Source organism: Alligator mississippiensis, chromosome 4 (genome assembly GCF_030867095.1).
Source record: "Alligator mississippiensis isolate rAllMis1 chromosome 4, rAllMis1, whole genome shotgun sequence".
In the NCBI taxonomy this organism is placed as follows: Eukaryota; Metazoa; Chordata; order Crocodylia; family Alligatoridae; genus Alligator; species Alligator mississippiensis.
In genome coordinates this window covers 85,575,723-85,597,869 of record NC_081827.1, presented here as the reverse complement: position 1 = coordinate 85,597,869, position 22,147 = coordinate 85,575,723, and the positions used below count along the sequence as shown (strand labels likewise).

The 22,147-nt window shown below is 44.8% G+C and overlaps 1 long non-coding RNA gene across 1 annotated transcript in view; it reads right to left on the bottom strand.

Moving 5' to 3' along the window:
• Positions 1-244: 244 nt before the first annotated feature.
• LOC109281500 (uncharacterized) overlaps positions 245-22,147 on the bottom strand; it is a 42,346-nt gene continuing 20,443 nt past the window's right edge. Inside the window, exons 3-4 of the long non-coding RNA XR_009461642.1 lie at positions 5,530-5,651; positions 245-1,697 (exon numbers count right to left, since the gene is read on the bottom strand). This is a non-coding gene — a long non-coding RNA (uncharacterized LOC109281500). The remainder of the gene's footprint in view (positions 1,698-5,529; positions 5,652-22,147) is intronic.

Below are 22,147 nucleotides of genomic sequence, written 5' to 3'. Positions count from 1 at the left end.
GATTATGGTATTCTCCAGTGCATTAGCTATATTGTTACTTAATCCACTGATTTTAATGACAGAATAATTTGTTCCCTTTCAGTTTTGTCATCTGCCACCTTTGAGTGCTTGTTTTCTTGCAGAGAACCATTCTGTGTTTTGGAAAACAACAATTGTCAAACTACATCCAGTCAGTGCCCTCTTCTCATAACCCAAGCCATGGTCAGATTCATTAAGAATTTTATTTTATTTTCCCATATCGGTTTACCAACATTATTTGCCTTCAGATGCTAGGTTTCTTTCAAAAAGGAGGTGATGGAGTTTACAGCCTCATCTCTTATACATGGATGTGCTTTATTACAGCAGAGAGCTTGTAGACGATAGAAAAAGGAAGTACAACCTCAAATGAAGCAATAGGAGTCACATTCATATACACACTATTGAACTTGGCAGCTTTATGTAGTTTCAAAATCCATCTTATAACTCCTTATTGCATCTTTGATGTTTATGCACAGACACAAGATACAATGGGAAAAAAAACTTGCATAGGGAAATTTGAAACAATCAGTATACAGAGTCATCACTATGACAAACATAGTGAATCAGAGATAGCAACTCACCTCTATGCTTGATTTAAATTGCTGAACTGCCAAATAAACACATATTGAAAATTATTATTCATTCTGATTCTCTTTTCACCTACATAAGTGGGTGCATCTACACAAGACATTTACTGCAGAGCTGGCTATTTAGCTCCACAGTAAAGTATCAGCGTCTACATGTGCACCGCTACTAGGCTGGAGTAAACTAATTAACTCCACTGTAGAATAGTACTACCCAACACAAGTACTAACCTACATCAGACTTATTTACTCCACTGGAACACATGTGTAGACACTGACCAAGGCTGACTGGAGCATGAGGGTGCCATCGTGTGGGGCTGCCTGCCAGCTAGCCCCACACTGTAGCACCCTTGTGCCACAGCCAGCCCCTCCACAGTACATTGAGATGGGTCGGAGCAGCCCCAGGCTAGCAAGCTGACCCATGGGGCCCCCTGCCAGCTGGAGCTTCTCCACCTCAGGTCAACATGCTGTAGTCCCGGGAGCACGTGTAAATGCTGTGACCAGGAGCAATAAACTCTGGTATGAACTGCACCAGAGTTTATTGCATCAAATTAATTTTATATGTAGACACACCCAGTATCAGCTACACGACTACAATGACTAATGCAATAACTCCAAATTAACATTTGAGAGAAGAGATTCAGTTTCCCTTGGACTGCATTATTTGCATTTAAAGCCCACTACTTTCTTCAGCTTGATGCAAGAAAGGCACTCTGACTGTTTTTACTTGCAAAATAAATAGATGAATAGATTCAGGCAAAAAAAGAATAATTCTAATAGTCTAATCTGACAACCTTCTTATACAGGCCATGCAGTTTTACCAAGCAATTCTAGTGTCAAACCCAGAACTTCTGATTAAGCTACAGCATAATTTTAGGGAAAAATTTAGTCTTTACAGATTTGAAATGAAAGAGAATCTTCTACTTCTTTTTTGCAAAGACAACTTATTTACAAGTGCATTCTTCGTTTCTAGTCAGGGTTTGTCTTACTGCAATTTCCACTTCTTGGATCTTCTTGGCTCTGTGATCAGGTTACATTTTACATCCACTTTGCACTGCTGTCAATGACTTAGGATGTCCAGCAAGAGATTCAGACCTTGGAAGAACCAAGAGGTAGAATTGCATTACTGAGTGTGAACACACTCATTAAGGGTAACATTAGAGAGATGGACTGTGAGCTGTTCTGAATTTGTATCACCTCAGACCTTTCCCAGTTTCAGCCAGCTTTCTTATTTGCTGAATTTGGCCACATCCGTGGATAGATGAGAGATGGTACTGCTTGTATGTGATGTGAAGGCAGTGTAGAACAGGTATTACTGGTGCTGATAGTTACACTTGGGCTAGTTCAGCATAAGTGAAAGTGGGGTTAACTTACATACTGAGGGAGTGGAAGAACAGAGCTGTAGCATGAAAAGCTACTGACAGGAGGATGTTAGAAGACTTAAGATAAAGCTACTCTATACCTTCTAACAGTGCTCTCATGTAATCTTACATCGCCCAGTTGGTAGATTTTCCTGTTATGACTCTACCCTCCCATTCTAACACTAGGCAAATTTCAATGACTAACATCCATTCCCCTAGCGACAGAGTAATTTTACTAGCATGTCTCTCCTGACTTTCCTGATTTCTCTTGAATTGAGTTTGTAACCTTAAATTTAAAGCTGACTCACATGAACAATCAGAACTCTGACAGTATGGACAACCAAAGGTGGTATCTTACTCTGATTTCACTAAAAGTGCCATAATAACTCATAGGGTTAAGGACCTGGGTGTAATTTTGGATCTAGTCATGCTAAAAAAATTAGCAGCACATGACAGTATTGCTGGTAAGCAAACAAATAAAATCTTACATTTAATCAGCTAGTCTTAACAGCTTCTCCATAGTGCTGATTCAATAGTTCCAGTTTCTGAACAAAATATAAATGCACTACTACATTGAAAATGTTGTCCCTGAAGCACAGAACTATACACACAGTGATTTGTATCAGTAGGGCATTATTTCACTAGAAAATTGATTCAACATATATAAACTAGAACAACACATAATAAAATTCAGATCCTGATGATCTCTTTTTAAGAGTTTACTACTTACAGAATATTGTGTTGACTGTGACCCATTATGTTATTTAAGCTAATAATTTTGTGCACCATTATAGCTCTAATTACTTAATTATATATGATTTAGAGGACATCTGATATGAAAAAGGACTGCTTTCCATCATTCACAAATTCTCTATAAAACCAAATCATTCGCATGTATATAGCTAACCTTGCCAACCCACTTCTCACACATCACTGACTAAAATCTTTAGGAACACTGACTGGTGCACAGCATACAAAAACCCACCTCATTTCTTGAGAAGACCTAAAGGAAGCAACATGTAGTGTAAACAAAGATGTTTAAGGATCAATATTTAATGAAAATGTAAAACCCATCTAGTCAAGTCTTAGATCAATGCATTTTTTCCAGTTTAAAGAGTTGCTATCCAGCACTGAGGAACAAGGCTCAGATCTCAATCTTACTAGTTCTGGCTTCTTGTCCAGATGGAAAAACTGTCCTAAAAGTTCTCCTATAGTACCACTTTAAGCTGTGCTATTCAAATGGGGGGGAGGACACAAAGCTACAGTGATGGGGATAAAATTTAGCACTATTTAATGCATTTCCATGGGTAACGAGAAAGAAAAACGATTGCCTAAGGCAGTGGTTCTCAACCTTTTTTGTGCCAGGACCCAGCTGTAAACACTAATGGCCTGTCCCAAACCAGTAAATAGTAGAAAAAAGCCCCTTGGCCCTACCAGTGCCCCACACTCCCGACCTGCTGCCCCCCACCCCCAGGCCTCAGCCCCCCAATATATGGGGTAGGGGGTAGATGTGTGGTACAGAGGGGCTTCAAGCAGCCCCTCACAAGCTGGAGCTCTGCCAGCCTGCAAGGGAAAAGCCAGTTTCCCATGTTTTTCTCTTTTAAAGGGGAATCCATTTTTAGTTTGGTTGAGACCCTTTCATATATTCTTGCGACCCACTTTTGGGTTGCGACCCAGGGGTTGAGAAACACTGGCCTAAGGAAAATAAGGAACTAGAGAAAATAAAATCATTGCAAAGAGATAGAAAAACTCCAATGGCCCCTTCCTCCCCACTATCAGCTCATACTTATTTCCTCATTTCTCATCTCTTTCTCCCGCTCTCAGTTTTATACTTTCTTTAAAGCTGCCTCCTATGTTTGGAAGCCTCCCACTCACTGTCAGCAAAACACACCTCTCTGCTTTCAAATCTCTCCTCAAAACCCACTAACTCCATTGCATCTTTCCTATACTGATCTCCTCACCAATTATTGCTTCATACTGTTCCTTTACTGAGTTCCCCAAACCCCAATTATTTTTCCATTTCCTCTCTTTCCTGAGAAAACACTTCATGTTTGCTTGTCTGTAGCAGATAGCAAAGTCCTTAGCACAGGTTTTATTCCCATTTTGCAAAGCACTAGACTTTAGCCTTCTGGGAGACTGCAGGGGTCCCCTAAGGAGCTTTCTGCCTCAGAGATGGCTTACCTGAGTAATTTGGTTGTGTAGATGGAGGGCTGGAAAAAGAGAAATGTAAACTGCTACCACCTTAGAAGTAGTATGTCATGGCGCAGGGTCTTGTGGGATGGCCGTGATCTCCCCAAGGCCCCTTTCCCATGCCAAGTTGGCCCAAAGGGCACTCTCACTTCTCACCCGCCACGTCTTTGATGGAGAATAAATATATGGGAGGCTACCTTATGTCCTCTTGGACACGGTCTGTTGCAATATCTTACCCCGTGGACTCCTGGACCCCTTGTGGGTCCCGCTCTGCAATGGGTGCTTCAGGGACACCCTAGCCTTATGGGCTATGTGTGGCTCCAATCACCCCTTTACCACACCCCAAGCCTCGCAAATGGAATAGATGTTGTTCAGTCTGGGCCTTGTTTATAATTTGGCCTCCTTGTCCTCTCCGGGCTCTGCCTCTGTCGATCTGCACCCTCTCTGGTGCTAGGGCTCTCCACGGCCCTGTCTCACAGTGCTGCCCTCTTCTCTCTGGGGCTCCTCACAGCGCTGCCCCTCTCCTGGGGCTTCTTCACATGCTGCCCCCTCTCCTGGGACTCACCACACCCACACTGGGGCTTCTCCTCAACATCCCCTCTCTGGGGCTTCTCAACTGCCCCCCTTTCTGGGGCTGGGGTCAGTGCCCCCCAAATGCTGCACCCTCACTGGCGCTGGGGTCCCCACACTGCTGTGGGTCCCCTATGAGGCCTCCTCTAACCCCTTATAGCCTCACCCAAACCACCAGTATTAAACAGTAACACAGCACAAGCCCCTGGGCTATAACAAACTGAAGCCGCCCGGCTATAACAACGTTACTCAAAACCCCCTATGGATTCTCCATCCTTTACCCAGCTCAGGCTGTACCTGCGGTCAGGCCTCTCCTCTCAGCTTTGCTCCGGGGAAGCTCCTTCCCCCTCTGGCTGCTGGTAGGGAACTGCCAGCCTGGCCTCAGCCCCTAGGGCAGAGCTTTCCAAACTGTGTGCTGTGACACATTAGTGTGTCGGCGACAGTCTGTAGGTGTGTCGTGCGAAATGCAGAAAATTTTGCGGAAGGGCACCACGGAGCTCCCTTACTCGCATCTGCTTCCCTTGGCCCCTCCCCCGGAACTGCATTACTGTGTCGCGAAATGATGCATGTCTAAAAAGTGTGTCACCAACATGAAAAGTTTGGAAAGCTCTGCCCTAGGGTTTAAGGGAGCCAGGCCCTGCCCCTTTCAGTCAGCTGACCGCTGGAAGGTGTGGGTCGCTTGCTAGCTCCAGTTGCCCTGGCAACCAACAGTTGGGCTCCTTCTTCACTGCTAGGGCTCTTTCCCTAGCAGTTTCCCCTCTTTAGGAGCAGGGCACCTCAGTGCTCTGCGACATAGTACAACTTACTTCCTTCATTTGGTCTGACAGTCCAGGCCACAATCCACCATTCCACAATCTTTTCCATTCCCATTTCTTTTCAGTTATTCCATGTGGACAAGTGAAAACTTGATAGGAGGTCCTTCTGACAACTGAAGGGAGGAAATAAAATATTTACATAAATTAAAGGAAGAGAGGCTACTATTAATGTCACCTGGACCCACAACCTCACAAGACATAGGGCATTGTTACACCTTGTGCTGGAAGCCATACAAATGGTAATTGACTTAGTGTTGATTGACTTAGTAGGGTAGGTACACCGTAAGGTGAAAAACCTACTCTGACTGTCCTTCACCTGCACAGCTGTGATTTGCCACTAGAAGCTTGGTGAGCAGGAGTAGGACTAGGACCTAGGGGGTTGCTCCCACCAGGCAGAGCCAATCCACCACCATGTCAGTTGGAGCGAGACCAGAGAGGCCCAGGGAAGCATCTTCAAGCCTGCTGGCCCCACTCTCAACCCAGAGCCACTGTGTCTGTTGTTTCTCCAGGTCTCTCTGGTCCTACCACAAGTTCCCCGGGGCTCCAGTCTTGCTGAAACTTGCCCCCTATGCTTCAGCCAACAAGACGTCATCTGAGCTCTGATCCTTTTAACCCGGGAGCTCCGGTGAGCTCTGGAAAAAAAAAGGAATTGGGCCCCTCCACAGCTCACTACCCTCTCCCCAAACACACACCCTGTACCACCTAAGCTCTGAGGGCCTTGAGCCTTTTTTTTTTCCTCCAGAGCTTGCACTTCACTGTGCCACCACCAGCCACACTGCCAGTTGGCTGGGTGATGCCTGAACTCTGGAGAAAAAAAAAAAGGATCAGGCATCTTGGAGTTCAGGTGGCACCCAGCCAGCTGGCAGCAGTGTAGGTAGGAGGACAAGCTCTGGAGAGGCCCCAACCTTTTTTCTCCAGAGCTAACCCTCCTGACACCATCACCACCAAGGAGCAGCAAGGTCATCCAGGAAGTGGTAGAGGGCACTGCGGCCACCAGGTGCTCTATGGCACTCACTCTGCCCAACATCCCTGGGGAGCAAGGCATCATGCCTGGCCCCGTTGCATCCCCGCTCACCCTGACTCGGAAAGGCCCACTGCATTCTGGGATGCTGGAGTACTTCAACTTGAATGGAATAGCTGTGGGAAATAGCCACACTTTACTGGAACATGAATAAAATTAGGTGGATTAGAGATAATTCTGCCCTGGAGTGGCGTAACTTTAAGCCAAAGAATGAATGCCCTGGAGTGGCGTAACTTTAAGCCAAAGCTACTTAAAGTGTTAATGTGCAGCCAATCCAGGGGTTAAGAGCTCCAGAAGCCACCTAAAAATGTCTGTGTAACAAGGCCCATAGATATCACCTTGTTTCCTTTTGCCTACATCAGAGGGTAAATTCTGGACTGCAACTATGAAGTATACTTTATGGTGCTATTAAAATAGTATACCAGAGTGTCACCAGAAATGAAATGTTGCTTTAGTATTCTACAAGGTATGCTTAGAACACTTGTGTTTTTAATCATTAGAGTAAATGCAGTAAGAAAATCATTAGAGTAAATGCAGTAAGAAAAACATAAAATGTAATCAATAACTAAGATACCACATTTGGTAGTCTAATGAATCAGATGCCAATTTAAAGTTTTAATATAGGAACCTACAATACTTGTACCTTCGTAGTACAGCAATTTAAGGGGGCAACAATAAATTTCTTTGCCCTTTTCACACACTATTACTAGTAATTCCATCTTAAAACCTGACAATAAAACACTATTCACAATTAATTTTGATTTTATCCAAGAATTGCATGTGGTAATCATGAATAGAAGTGCAACATGCTGTCTTTAAAAGGGATCCTAAAAATTCCATAACAAAGTGCTATTGATGTGAAGTTAAAAAGGTGTAAATATATGGAAAGAGCTTAAAACATTGACCTTAAGAGGCAGAGGCAGGAAAGTATTTAGCTAGTATCATACCAGGAGAGACAAGAATGGAAACCGACGTCATCTGACATCTTATTTCTGCCGCCGTAAAATGTTTTATGGCAGCACAAATGCTGAGCAAATAGACATCAACACCCTTTGTGGAACAAAAAGAAAAATCCACGGTGCAATAAAAGGTGGCAATAGACCTCTGCCACAATAAAGTGGCAGAAGGGAACAAGCAGCCTGACCTGCTTGTACTCTCCTACCACCATGAGCAGGTGTCCTGGAGGCTTAAGACACATTAGGGCACAGCAGATCTGCTTCATTTGGCAACAAATATTTCTGGCCTAGAAACCCTAGGACTCCAGTTTGGAAAGGAAAAGCCCATGGAGGATATGACAGAGTTCAATAAAGTAACTAGAGGACTGTTATACGCCAAGTCCAAGAATACAATAACTAGGAAGTACCTACTTGAATTAATAGGCAACAGGGTTAAAACAAGCAAAATGAAATACTTCTTATAGCACCTAGTTAACCTGTGGAACTAGCTACTACAGGAGATTGTAAAAGCAGATAGTATAACCAGGTTCAAAAGTGATTAGACAAATCCATGTGAGGAACAGGCCCATTGATACCTACTAAATAGAGCAGTATCCTCTGAAAGCCTTGAACCAATGATAGTGGATGCCAGGAAGAGTACAACAGTGGATCGATTACATCAGACATATCCTGTACACGCATACTCTCCCTGTCAAGCACCTACTGTTTGCCACTGTCAGAGACTGGACACTGGGCTAAATGGACCATTTGTCTGACCCAGTATGGTACTTCTTATGTTAAAAACAAAAACAAAGTGAGTAAAGCTTTATAATAAAAAGCAGAGTCAGGCTAAGGAGAGAAATTACACATCAACTGGTGTAAGTGATTGGAAACTGGTTCAAATCTGCAACACAACAGAAGTTCAGTCTGTGTAAACCCCTTTCAAAATGGTCAAAACCAGTTTAAGATAAATCTGATACTAGATTTATCCGGGTTTAATTGATTTAGGTTAAATTGGTTTATTGTACTTCTGTCTTAGATCCCCTCCGGATTCAAGCTAACTCACCAGTCCCCCAGCATTCCAGGATGCTTTGCACCTCCCACATAACCCACCCCCATCCTTCACAGTGTGGGTGGGCTAGCCTTGGCCCAAACTGTCTAGTTCACTTGCTTATTGGTTCAATTTATGCAGCTTAGACTAACCTGTGAAGATTGAATCAATTCAGCCTTGGGCTTTTTGAGCATAAAAACACCCCCCTATAAACCACTGCTTAAAACATCATGCTGTGTACTAACCCTGTAGGTATTCTTCATTTCAGAGAAGGCATAAGTGTTAAAGATTTTCAGCTGTTTTACACCAAATATCATCCTACTCCCATAACTCAGAAATATTTGGTTAAATTTTGCAATGCAACTATGCCTATCCACAAGTTACATTTAGAAGAACAAATGATGAATAAAAATCTGGTTACAATAAACAAACTTACAATAAAAATCTGGTTTAGTGAGAGGCTGTTATGCATCAAGAAGATTTGAATCATCATATATAATGTCTATATTAAAATATTGTAATTGCATCCTGAGGGCCAAATTCTTAATAGGCATAAAGCTACAAAGTCTATGGAGCTAGCTTTCTTTATTTGATTATTTGGCCTTATAGCTCAGTAAAACAGAATGACCTGTAATTATTGCTTTGTCTAACACCATGTTCTCAGGTTACATGAATATCAGCATATGGCAGTATGCTAAAGTGTTGACTGGTTCAGCTCTCCTACTAGCAAAGTTGGGAGTTATAGTGTTAACAGGCCACTAATTGCTACTGGCATTTTAAGCACAGTGTTGATTTGATCTGCTCTGAATATACAACAGAATACTTAAAACATTGGCAGCCTGTTTATGCTGAGCAAACAGACTGCTGTTAGCAATAGCGGGAAATATTGCAAAGTTTTCCTAGTACAGTCAAGACTTAAAGCTCTTGAAATGCTTGACCTTTCTTTGTCGAGTAACACCTGCAATCAGCTCTGAAGAGACCAAACATAATACTGATTCTTTAAGACTGCAGACCCTTTCCCTTTAAATTATATCTGCCCTCAATCTTACATGGTGCTTGAATGACGGTAATGATTTGCGTATAGAAACAAAGAACAAATTTCAAAACAGTTACATGTTGAAGTACTACAGAAGGAAAGAGAATACTTTTCCTTTCTTATGAGAACTGAAGAGACAACCAGTTCTGCTCCAGGGAAACAGAGGTGGAAGTCTCCCATAATTTTGGAAAGCCATATTTAGTTGAAGAACTGGATCAGCACAGATGGTCTCCAGAAGGCATTGGGTTCTGCCATCCTCAGCTAGAGGGAGAATCAGTATACGTTTTCAAGAACAAGTTGGAACAGGCACTGTTCTCTCCCTTAACCACCACATTTCTCTCCCTTTTCCCCTCCCCTACTCTTCCCACAGTGAATTTTCCTTTGTTCCACAAAAAGTAGACAAGATTCATAATGAAAGACTCAAATATCCCTCCCAGAATAGCCAAGTTACTAGAGTTTTCATACAGGACATGAAGGCTTAAATTCCCTGAGACAGGGGAAGGAATTGAACCTGCCCTTTCCCAGGTGCGTGCCTGAAATACTACAACAGATACTACAACAGATAAATGGAGTTTCCAACATCACCATTACCCAAGTTTCATGTGGGGTCAGATCCATTTGGGGTGCCCTGAGAATGCCTACTGGATTGAGCCTGGCAGATCAAAGCCCCCATGGTGAGGGAGGGAGTGCGGCAGGGGCTGGGGTGAATGGGGTCCCGGGGCCAGGGCAAGTTGTCCAGAGGCATGGGGGGGGGGTGACTCCCTGCAGCAGCATGCACCCCCAGAGAGGTATGGATGGCACATGCTCCCCACGGGGCAGAAGCAGACTGCCTCCTCAGGGCTTGGGGCTCTGTGCCCTGCTGCCTTTGCCCCGGGAGCTCAGCCACATGATGCCAGTGTGCTTCCAGTCATGCGGCTGAGCTCCTGGGGCAAAGGCAGCAGGCCACAGAGCCCAAGCCCACAGCAGGCAGCCCACCTCTGCTCTGTGGAGGGCACATGGCCCCCATGCCTCCCCAGGGAGTGTGTGCTGCTGCAGGGAGCCGCACCCCCCCCCCCCCACCGCATCTCTGGACAACCTGCCCTGGCCCCAGGGCCCCATTCACCCTAGACCCTGCTCCTGCCCCACTCCCCTCCCTCACCATGGGGGCCTCAATCTGCTCTCCCCCCCACCTCTTCCCCTCCATTTACCAGCTGGATGCTGTGTGTGTGTGTGTGTGTGTGTGTGTGTGTGTGTGTGTGCACGCTCCTAACTCCCAAGTCACAGCCCGCCCCCAGCCCTGCTGCTGCCTCCCACTCTTGGCCCACAGTACCCTGCATCCTACCAGGGTGTGCGGGGACCCCCCCCCCAGCTTCAAACCCCACACACACACCCATAGCACCCCACACCTTCACAAAGAATCCCCCCCCACCACACACACACACACTTAAAAAATAGCATCTCATGATTTAGATGCCAATCTCCTGATTTTTTTTAAAGAGCTTGTGTCATGCTTTTTGGCACAGTGGGATTGGCAATACTGGTAACACCGCTAAGGCAATGGCTAGTTTTTGCATCCAAAATGTGCTTAGGCCTGAACAAGATCTTTAGCAATTCAGCAGTATTAAAATGTGAGTGTCTGTGGGTATTCAAGGGAGCAGGCCTCCAGCCCAACAAGGAACTTTACTGGTAGAAAAGTGGGTACCTCAGGGCTAGATAACAGCTGAACAGGGATTTTAAGAATCTAAGTTTGGAAATCAGGTTCATACATGAGCAGTCTGCTTGCACTTATGCATCCAAATAGTTTTCTGCAGTCAGAAAATGTTTCCAGCTAAATATAAATAACTTCCCCTCACTGACACATGCTCTGGGAAGGGTGGGGGGAAGGCACTTTAATTAAAGCAGCTCCAAGAGCGACTCTAATCAAAGCGCCCAGAGCGTCACATGTACCAGTGTCTCCATGCTGAAAAATGGTGGTGGGGGCGCTTTAAATAAAGCTGGTGCCTTTAGTGTTCACCAAGGCCTTATATCTCTGTACTCATTACTACATATCACCTCTACCATTGTCACACCGTGTACAATCAACTATATATGCAAAGTCTTGCTACAATTACATAGAATCATAGAGAATCATGGAAAGGACCTCTAGAGGTCATCTACGCCAGTCCAGCCTCCTCCCTGAGGCAGGATCATCCCTATCCAAACCATCCTATACAATCTATAATCTACATAAGACCACCATTAACCCCGATACAGGTGATTTACTGGAGGGGAGTATGGGGTGGAAATCACAAGAGGTTTGTACAACATTAAATTTGCAAGAAATTTTGCAAAAGTTCAGGATCCTCCACAAATGTATCCTGTGGGATGACTCAGTCAAGAGGGTAAATATTTTCCAGAATACCTAGGTAAAGTATTATCATCAGAAAAACAACAGCCATATGGAAAATCAAACTCTGGCCCCAGTCATGACGCAAGGTATAACAGCCTAAGAGCATTTTACATACTAAGATTAAATAGAACAACCTTTTCCATTTTACACTAGCCAGCAGCAATTTTGTCAGAATATAAAAATATTTTGGATGAGCTCCTTTACCTCCAACACAAGTCCTAAGGCATTGTTAATAGAAAAGAAGGCAGTTTGCTACCCTAACACCACCTGGAAATTTCCTTCTGTTGGGGAAAATCTTCAGTTTCCACTTCAGCCAGGTTTAGGTTTCCTTTGCACTTCTGTAGTGGTACAAAGCAGATTTCATAGAGTCAAGGACCTGGACTATTATGTTCATCCTCTCTCAAACTTCCCTATAATAAGCGCTTTTCTCTCCTCCAAGCAGCTCTGGTGCATTAAGGAAACAAATAATGAAGGATTCTCTCTCTCCCTTGCTTTGCATGGGTGCATCCCCAAAATTGTGCACATGCATTTCCTCCAGAACACATAGCAGCAGCACATATTTGTGTGGCTACTAGTTGTCCCCAGGGAGTGCCCTGGCACATGCACTCTGGTGTGTGGCAAATTGCCCCAGGTAAGGTAGGGAGGCTGGGGCCAGCACCCTTATCTGGTGTTCTAGGAGCCTCCAAGAGCTACAGTGGCAGCAATCCAGGTACATTAAGCCACATACACCATGTCAGGTTTTTTTTACACTTTTTTTTTTTTATATATATACCAAGAGCTCCCAGTATCTGATTTTGGCTCTGTGCTGTGAAAATGCATCTCAGTGAACCTATTCATGTGCACTGTGTGCATTTTGCAACACCTTAAAAGCCTTTAAGGCACTGCAAAGCACACATTCCTGCTCCTGGGGACACAGCCCATCTCCCCATCCAAGCGAGCAGGGGCATGCCTTTGCAGCAGCACAAATAGTAGCAGAACAAATTTGTGCTGTTACTTTGTGCCATAGTGCATACCCCTGCCCTTGCACTTTGCAGTGGAACACATTGTCCCACTGCTTCATGTGCTGCAGGGAGAAGCTGGCTGAGGCACAGGGGGTGCAGACAGAAGTGCAGCTCCCAGCTGTAACTCAGACAATTTTTTTAAAGCATTTTGAGTTACAGTACAACATTATCCCAGACCAAACAGAAGTTCACTGTTGGTTCCAGAGGAGAAGGGAATCTAGTTGGGGCGGGGAACCTGCAGCCAGGTTCCCATACCAATGGCCAGGGCTCTATGCCAGTGATCCCTGTTTTCAGAATGAGAGGGAGGAAAGACAGCAGATGGAGCTCATTCTTGGGGTGCCCTAGTTGGTGCAGAAGGGTGGGGTGGGTGAATTGGAGGCCCCCCCACCTTGAGGGGCTGCAATACACCTGGCTCACCCTCGGGGGAGGGGGGGCGGTGGAGCTAAAAAACCCCAGACTGAACTCCCTCTGCTCCCTTTCCCCCTCCCATTCTAAAAACAGTAACAGACTGGGAAGCTCACAGGCACAAGTCACAAAAGAGGCTACATTTTGTAACATCTTTATCTAGTACCTCATGCAATGAGGGGTCAGATTTTCACCCAAACAGCCATTTTTTTAAGCTGTCTGCAGCTGTGCACTTGTGTTTGGTCACAGATATAAACTGCTTTCTGTAGCCAGATCCAGTGAAAATTGTTTCTGTCTGCACCCAAGGTGCCTCAGCAGGGGCTAGCCATCCTCTGCACTGAGGCACCCTGTGCCGCGGCCAGCTGGAGAGCAGCACATGGGGATAAAGGATCAGGCAGCTCTGCAGTGGAGTCCATGCACTGAGGCACAAGGAGACAGGGGAGCAGCCAGCCCAGGGCTGCCTGCTTCCCCATCTCTGCATTTGTCCCAGCACCCACTACTTTGGCATGGTTTGTTCAACTTTTTTTTTTTTTTCCAGATTTTTTCTTTTTTGCTATCAGGAAATCTCACTAGCAAAATTTGCCCTGGTGCTGCAAATTGGCAATGCTGCACACTGATTAAGGTGCAACTCATATGTTTTGTGATGCTGCAAAGAGGTTTGCAGATCCGCAGACCACACATGCCTGCACATCTGGATCCAGCCCATGAATCCATCTTTACTTCCTATTGTTCCCCTCAGCAGAAAATAAATCTATTAAGTATATAAAACCTTAGGTAAAAGAAATGCCTACAGGAATAGGAGTCTTACTTCGTAAATTGTTCTCAATTTACTTCTTCAGAAAGATTATAATTCTGTGGGTGTATCTACACATGCATTTAATGTGGACCAATAAATTCCAGAGCTTACTGCTGTGGAGTTTTTTGTTCCCAGGAGGACCATTTGAATGTGCACCTGGGATCAAAAAGCTCCAGAGCAAATTGCTCCGGACTTTATTCATGTGCACACATGGGCTGAGTCCAGATGAGCACGGATATGTGATATATGGCTCCTCAGACCTGTGTTCAGCATCACACACTGTTCATGCAGTTGTTCCCCATGCTGCTATCTTGCAGTGCAGGGTTTGTTTTTGACCGCGGGAGATCCCTGGGTCAAAAAAACCCATGTGGAAAAAAAGCGGGCAGGCACATGTGCCACCCAAAAGCAGAGCCAGGCCAGCTGGAGCCATGTTCCCAGTGCCAGCAAGGCTTCCTACGGCAGCTACAGCCCCAGAAGGCCTCCAGGTAAAGCTGCTGGGGCCAGCACAGTTGCTGGCCCCAGCCACCTCTACCCCACTTGGGGTAACCTGCCACACACCAAAGCCTGCGTGACACAGATGTTTCCCAGGGAAACAAATGTCCACACTCATTTGGACGTGTCCATTGAGCCCAGTCGCAGTCCAGGCCACCAGGGAAACCAGGGGGTCAGCCTGCCAGCCCAAGGCTGCTCCAACCAGGCTCCATGTACTACAGGAGGGCTCGCTGGGGCAAAGGGTGGACTCTGTGCCCAAATTAGCCAGGGCAACAATTATACATGCACTACTGTGCATGAAAGAACTCCACAGCGGGGTAGTTCTTATATTTTACAAGACTATTCTGCCACAAAGTTTATTAGTTTCATTCACTCTAATAGGGTTGCGCATGTAGATGCCAAGATATTTACTGCACAATAATTAGTCAACGGTGCAGTAAACATCTTGTGTTGATGTGCCCTGTACTTATGAATCCCAGGACCATCATCTTCTAGCCCTCTTTATTTTCCATTTTAAAAGCCAAGTGATAAAATCAGTATAGCATCTGTTTCCTTCCAAGAAAATCTAATATCTCAATTTGTTAACTTAGGCTCTGATGCCAAAAGGCTGCTTTACATGTGCATGTAGGTTCACTGACTTCAACTTCATAGTGAAAGGCACAGAACTTCTCAGGACTGAATCACTCAAATCAACGTTTGAGAATGAGATCTTAGGCATATGAGACTATATTCTCAGATGAGTAACCTAGTTTACACAGAACATTCATAGTTCTGTTGAAGTCAATGAAGCCATCTGCACATGTAAAATTAAAGGAGTGCATAAGCCTTTTTGGGTATTTATACACATATCTTTTCATCCCACAATGCGCTGGAGATCCAGTAGGTTGGAGCTGACTTGATTAAGTCTGCTCTGCACACGACCTGACACACATTACGCTGTGTCAAATACAATTGTATAAGTGGCAAAATGCATGTCAGTGTGCAGAAAATGGAGGTTGTGAGCTTTTGAACTAAAATGCCTTTGAGTTGTTTTAGTTCAAAAGCATGCCACCACCATTTTCTCAGTGCTGGTGTGCATTTTGCCACTTATACAACTGCATGTGATGCTGTGCCAGGCGCTGTTAAAAGTGCCTGGTGTTGTGGCGCAAGCATGTGTACAAATACCCTTTGGGGTCAGGACCTAGGTTAATACACTGAAACACTACATTTTCTTGGAAGGAAACACAATGTTATTGTTATCATAGCATCCAATAAAGCACCCCCTGTTGGGCACTCACCAAATAACTGTGAGAGAACTGAGTCAATGTATCCCCACAAGTTCAGCCTTTAGACTCAGGTCTGAGTTCAGGTGCTGTTCCTCAGTTCTGGGACCTCTCCATATACCCCACCAGTGCCAACAGCCTTCATAAAAAGTAAAACCCAGTCCAACCCAGAGCCAATGAGAGCCAAGATAAGGGAAGGAGTACAGATGCACTGGATCCCCAAGTTCAGAACACTCTAATTCTTATGTCCAAAAGTGAGTAAACCAAGGAAAGCAAAAAAACCCTGTACCTAGCTGTTCCTGGCCTCCAGAGTTCTCACAGGCCCTAGTCTAACTACCTGCCACTAAAGTCCAGACCAAATTCCTCAGGCTCCCATAGTTTTATCACACCAGACATATTCCCCATGAGTGGGAAAGTGCATTTCCCTAGGGACAAACAGCAACAGCATAATATGCCACTGCAACTTGTCCCTGGGGAACACTCGTGCACACATGCTCTGTTGCACAGTACGTTGCTCCTGATGGGGTGGGAGAGACTGGGGTCAGAACCTGGGCTAGCCCCAGCAGCCTTACCTGGGGGTCTTGTGGGGGAGGGGGCAGGAAGGCTGCAGTTGTGGTAATGACAGCAGGGAGCCTGGCTGGCAGCCAAAGCATGGCTCTGGCTGGCCAGGCTCCGGTTTCATGTGGCACATGCTATCACCATGTGCAATGCCACATATTTTTTAGGCAAAGGTTTTTTTTGACACTAGGATCTCCTAGTGTCAAAAGCCCCCCATGCTGCAAATTAGCAGGGTGGGGAATGCCTGCACATGCAGTACAATACGGCACCACAGAAAGGTCTGCGGTGGCACATACCACATGTATGCACTTGTTGGGACACCCCCAAACTGTCTCCAGAAGTCTAATGAGCCTTCTGCTTTACAGTTTAATTCCTCAAGCAGCATGGGCTAGAGACAGGCTTTGCACAGGGTTTCTAAAAGCACCACTTCTTGTACTCAAAGGTCAAAACACAAGTTTGTACAGATCATTAGGATTAGGGACAGAAGTTACATGTAAACTGGTTTAAGTCATCAGACACTGGTTTAAACCTGTAACAGAACAGAATTTCAGTGCATATGAACCAATTTCAAAATGACTAAAACTGGTTAGATAAACTTCATTGAAAGTAGTATATCAGACTTAACTGATTTAGGTCAAGCCAGTTTATGAAACTTCTCTCCCAGACCCCTTCCTGGTTTAAGTTAAATCACAGTCCCCCAGTGTCCCAGCATGCTTTCCAGCCCTGGGCTGGGCTGGGCTGGGCTGGGCTGTCTGCTCCAGCAAAGAACGGTTGGTCAGGGGGAAGGGAAAAGACAGGAACCACTCCCCATCCCAAGCAAACCCTGGCTAGGGTCTGGGGCCAGGGAGGGGGGTTAAATCCCACTTCCTTGTGTTAAACCCCCCTTCCTCCAAGTACAGAATTGCCCTGCTAAATTTACTGAAAGTTACTGCTGACTCCAACTGTGAACTACAAATCACAGAGGCACCTGGAAGCAGGAAGAGGAAGTGGTGAGCAACCCGGCAGAGTCCTGTTTCTGTGATTCTGGATTGAAAATCCCAGAGACCACGGGGGCAGCAGAAAGAGGAAATGAATACACAGTCATGCTTTAGCATCTCCTGGCCCAAGCCACTGCAGGCATGTGACTGCATTTCCTGAATCAAAAAGTGAATCTGTGTCCAGTTGTTTCTCAATTTAATCTCTGCAGTTTAAACTAACCTGCAGTGACTGAATTGATTCAGCCTCAGACTTTTTGACGGTCTGTATTTAGTCTGGAAGAGAGGCAAACATGCTAGACACAATACGTTTCAGTCCAGCTCACCTCTCCTTTAAAAATCCCAAAGGGACTTAAGAAAGACTTAAAAAAGACAGAGTTCTTGCCTTTCTTATTTGATAGCTACTCTAAACAGCTGTCCCTCAGCCTGAATGACTGAAACTGGCCAAAAGAGAAGTAGCACACCTGCCTTTTTACATTTTCAAGGTCTTCTGTCAGGTGAATCCCTTCAGGTAATGACAGACCCTGTCAGGTGACTTTATTGCCAAGTGAACTTCCCCCAGACAGCATGTTTCTACTTGCTAGTAGCTAGTTTATTGCTTAAAGCTAGTAGCTACTTTACTGCATTTCAATGGTACAGAATTCCTAAATTAATAGTCCTGTTGCAGTATCCCTGAGGAATTTTGGACCAAGATACTTAGTGAAAAACAAGGGAAAGGGAAAGTTCATCATTATAATTAAAACAGAATCTGATGCAGAATGATACAGAATCCATAACCACAAACAGAATCTAAAACAATGTAAAAACTATATTAATACTCATTGGATTAGAGACTCTGATAGAAACTGAAATCCAAAATGAAATTTTATCAGCTCAATAAAAGAGTAAGCACCATACATCTGATAGTGAGTAGCTCTCACAAAAGAGCACTACATGTCTAATTTAGCCATTATATTGTACTTTTTAAAATAACTTTCAATCACTCCTATCTTGCAAAAATGTATGAAAGGTAAAAGTGGGGACAGCCTTCTTTCTATAGAAAAGACTGCATACTCAAGCACACCCAAGCTTTTTGCTCTGTTCCCGGAGGCCTGATTTCAGCATTGCTATAAAATAGCAATTATGTGAAAGAACAGTCTGGGAATTAGCAAGCCATCAAATGCACCAAAAAGTCCACTTTGTTTTTATAACCCCTATGTGAGCATCTACGCGTGCATATTAATGGGCAGCAATAAGCTCTTATTTATTGCTCTTGGGTACTGCATTTACATGTATATCCAGGTCCTCAGCATGTTGAGCTGGGTCAGAACAGCCCCAGATGGCAGGGCATCCCAGGAGTCAGCCTGATGGCCCAGGGCTGCTCTGCTCCAGCTCAACATGCTGTGGAGGGGCTGGCAGGGAAATGAGGGTGCTTCAGTGCGGGGCTAGCCAGCAGGCAATCCTCTCATTGAAGCACCCTTGTGCTCCAGCCAGCCGGGCCTGTCCGTACACGTGTTGCTGTGCATGAAAAAAACTCTATAGCAGGGTAGTGCTTGTATTTACAAATAGTAACCAGCAGTGGAGTTTATTCATTTCCTGCAGCCTAATAGAGCTTCCCATATAAACAAGGAGATATTTGCTGCAGAGCTAATTAGACAACTCCATAGTAAATGTCTTCTGTAGACATGCCCCATATCTAATTGCAGAACACGTAACTTTATAATAGGTTTTAGACGAGCAGGTTGGTAAATGGAAATGCACCTTAAATAAAGATAAGGGATAGTAGAAGATCACAGAATGACCCATTTCCACACCAGATGAAAAGTACACTGTTTAGACCTTTCATGCTAGCAATAAAAATTGTTCTCTTTTTTTTTCAAAATGTATCAGTAATGTTTAGTACATTCTATAGATAGAGATATAGCTGTATATCTAGCTGGTTTTCACCAACTCGGATTTTCATTGTTCTTACTAGCAATGAAAAGTCATTTAATAGTTGATTTTATAGTTACTGTCTGTTAAGAAATCTCATTAAAATCCTGAATTGTACTACTGTATTTATGGGAAAAAAACAAAAGACATAAGGGAGATATTCAGATGTAGCAGCTATGGGGATTAACAGGGAGCAGTGGTTTCAGAGTTGTAGGAGTAAGTGCTCACATAGTTCTGGATTTTGCAAGAGATTTTGTACGGCTTAGACAGATGCTGGAAATCATGGTGGGAAGTTAACTAATATTCAGGGGTAAATCTAACTAAGCAGTCTTTTCTCTACTAAATCAGGCTGAAGGAAGAGTGGTCTGGTTAGAAAATGGTGAATACGTGAACAGCAGCTGGAGGAAAACATGAAATGAAATAGGAAGAGGGTTTGAGGACATGAAATAAAACATAAAACTTGTGAGTTTAACATGCCAAATTACCTAAATCATCTGTGTACATGTTTTCTTCTCTTTCTCCTTTCCTAGTCTGTTTTTGTTTACTTAAATTACAGCAACTTCACTTGGGGAGCAGGGAACTTTACATTTTACATTGATAATGCCAATACTCCTTGTGGTGCTATATGTAAGTAATGACAATAATAGTGTTGAGAGGTAGATATTGAAGTCTGAACATAGGACTACATCAAAAAAACTCAGAACCATTTTTCATGCCTCTGGTGATCCCAAAAGGAGTTGGGGAGAGATGGGATCCATCTTCCACATCAGCTCATCAAAGGAGGTAGATGGTGACATTCCAAAAAGCTGGGGGGGAAAAATTACTGATTTTTGTCAATTAATGAGTAAATGAAATAAAAGCCTGTACATCCTATCTGCACTGGAAAAAAAGAAAAGGCCACTACTTTCTTTAGAAGGAGTTGGGCCCTGCCCCAGTGCTGAGTTATACCTATCTGGTCCTTCTTCTCATGTCTCTACACCACATTTGACCATTTTGTTATTCATGCTTGTACTCATTTACTGTATTTTGCAAAATCTTTCATTGTACCTGTGTCTTCAAGCAGCGAGCATTGTAGCAGGTGTTGCATAGTCTGAGGTTCTGTGCCATAGTCATAGGTGGTTGAACTAATGGTATAGCTCCACTTCTTCATTCGTTCCTTGAAGCATCCAAATTCAGTGTGTTGAGATATCGCTACTTTTGCCATGGTTCATCACCCCTTGGTGGTAGGGACTTGGCCACTGGTATGTCCATTTTTGTGCTGTCAGGTATCTGTTTCCCCTCTCGTCCCATATCTGTAGTCATGTCTCCTTGGGTGTGGCATCAAGAGATTGGGTACTGATGAAGAAGCTCCTGCATGACTTAAGTTGTTTGTGTTCTGCAGGATGGTTGTACAGAGGGTGTCTCATATCTTCCGTTTGTCTTTATTGTTTTATCCTTGGAGTCATAGCTGAAGTGTTCATGTTGCAACCACTGTCAGGTAATACCTGATAATACCTGCAAATTCTGCTAACACTTCAAACAGGTAAGTCATGCACCCATATAGGGGTCATGTCACTTACAAACAGGATCACAACCTGGAAAAAAGCCAGGCTTGTGCATGAAGAGAGATCACAAACTTGGGAATATTGGCACTTGTAGGGTACAAACTTGTGTAGCAGGCTTACCTTTTTGGAGCTTGGATTGAGTCCCAGGATCAAGGGTCTGCTGTTTGATTGGTGGAGCCCACCCACCAGTCTGGAGGCAGTACAAGGGAAGCAATGCCCTGCCCTTTTCTGAAGGAAGGGGGCAATGAGCAGCCGGACCTGAATCAAAACTGCACCAGCCAGGTCCAGAAAACTTCAGGGGTGGAGCCCCTGAACAGTAGAAAAGGGAAGCTTGCTCAGCAAGCTGGGGAGTGATGACAAGGGACAGTGATGAGAGAGGAGCTCCAGAGATGGCTGTCCTCAGGACCCCACTTGAGCTTCAGCGGTGTGCAAATTGGCTCATGGGGATCAGGCTGTAGGAGCCACTCGAGGAGGCTTGCGCCTGCAAACCTGGGAAGTGGCTGGGCAGTCAGTGTGCAGATCAGCACACAGAGACCTGGCCCTGGGAGCAGCTTGCGGCTGCTCAAGTTAGCCCTGGACTTAGCTCTGCAGCGTGGCTCTGCCTGTAACTAAAAGAACCCAGGTGCCCAGAGCAGGGCCCAGGAAAGGGAGGGCCCCTGGTGTGAGACTGGGGAACCAGAGCCTGTAAGGGTTTAGCTCCCGGGAGAGAGAGAGAGAGCCCTGGGCTGCCCAGTGTGGGGCACCAGGCTATTGAGGAGAGCCGCAGGCACCGCTGGAGAGAGGCTCTCACAGGATCGGCCTCCAGGGGATGAGCATTGGCTGCTTCAGAGAGGAAGCATGAGTTGCTGGGGAAGTGGGCCCCACAGGGGAGGCAGGCACAGGACAGGAGGGTCTGCCACCTCTGCTCTCCAGTGCGGGAGAGGCATGTCCACATCCCAGGGCCCTAAGGGGGTGGGGCTCCAAGGAAACCCCTCAGGGAGGTACTGAGTGCACTCTCTATTTTGGGTGATTGTTATTGTGTCGAGGTCTATATAGCTATAGGTACTCTTTAAGAAAGTTTATATGGTTTATATGTTCTTAATGTGTTAATATGTATATTTGTATTGTTATTTGGTAGGTCTAGGAAATATTATTAGCTTATTTGGGTTATATAAGTTGAGTCCCCATATGTGTTTATTGTGTTGTAACCTTAACTATCTTATTCAATGTATTTATTATATCTGCTGTAAGTTATATGGTTTATGTGAATTATGGG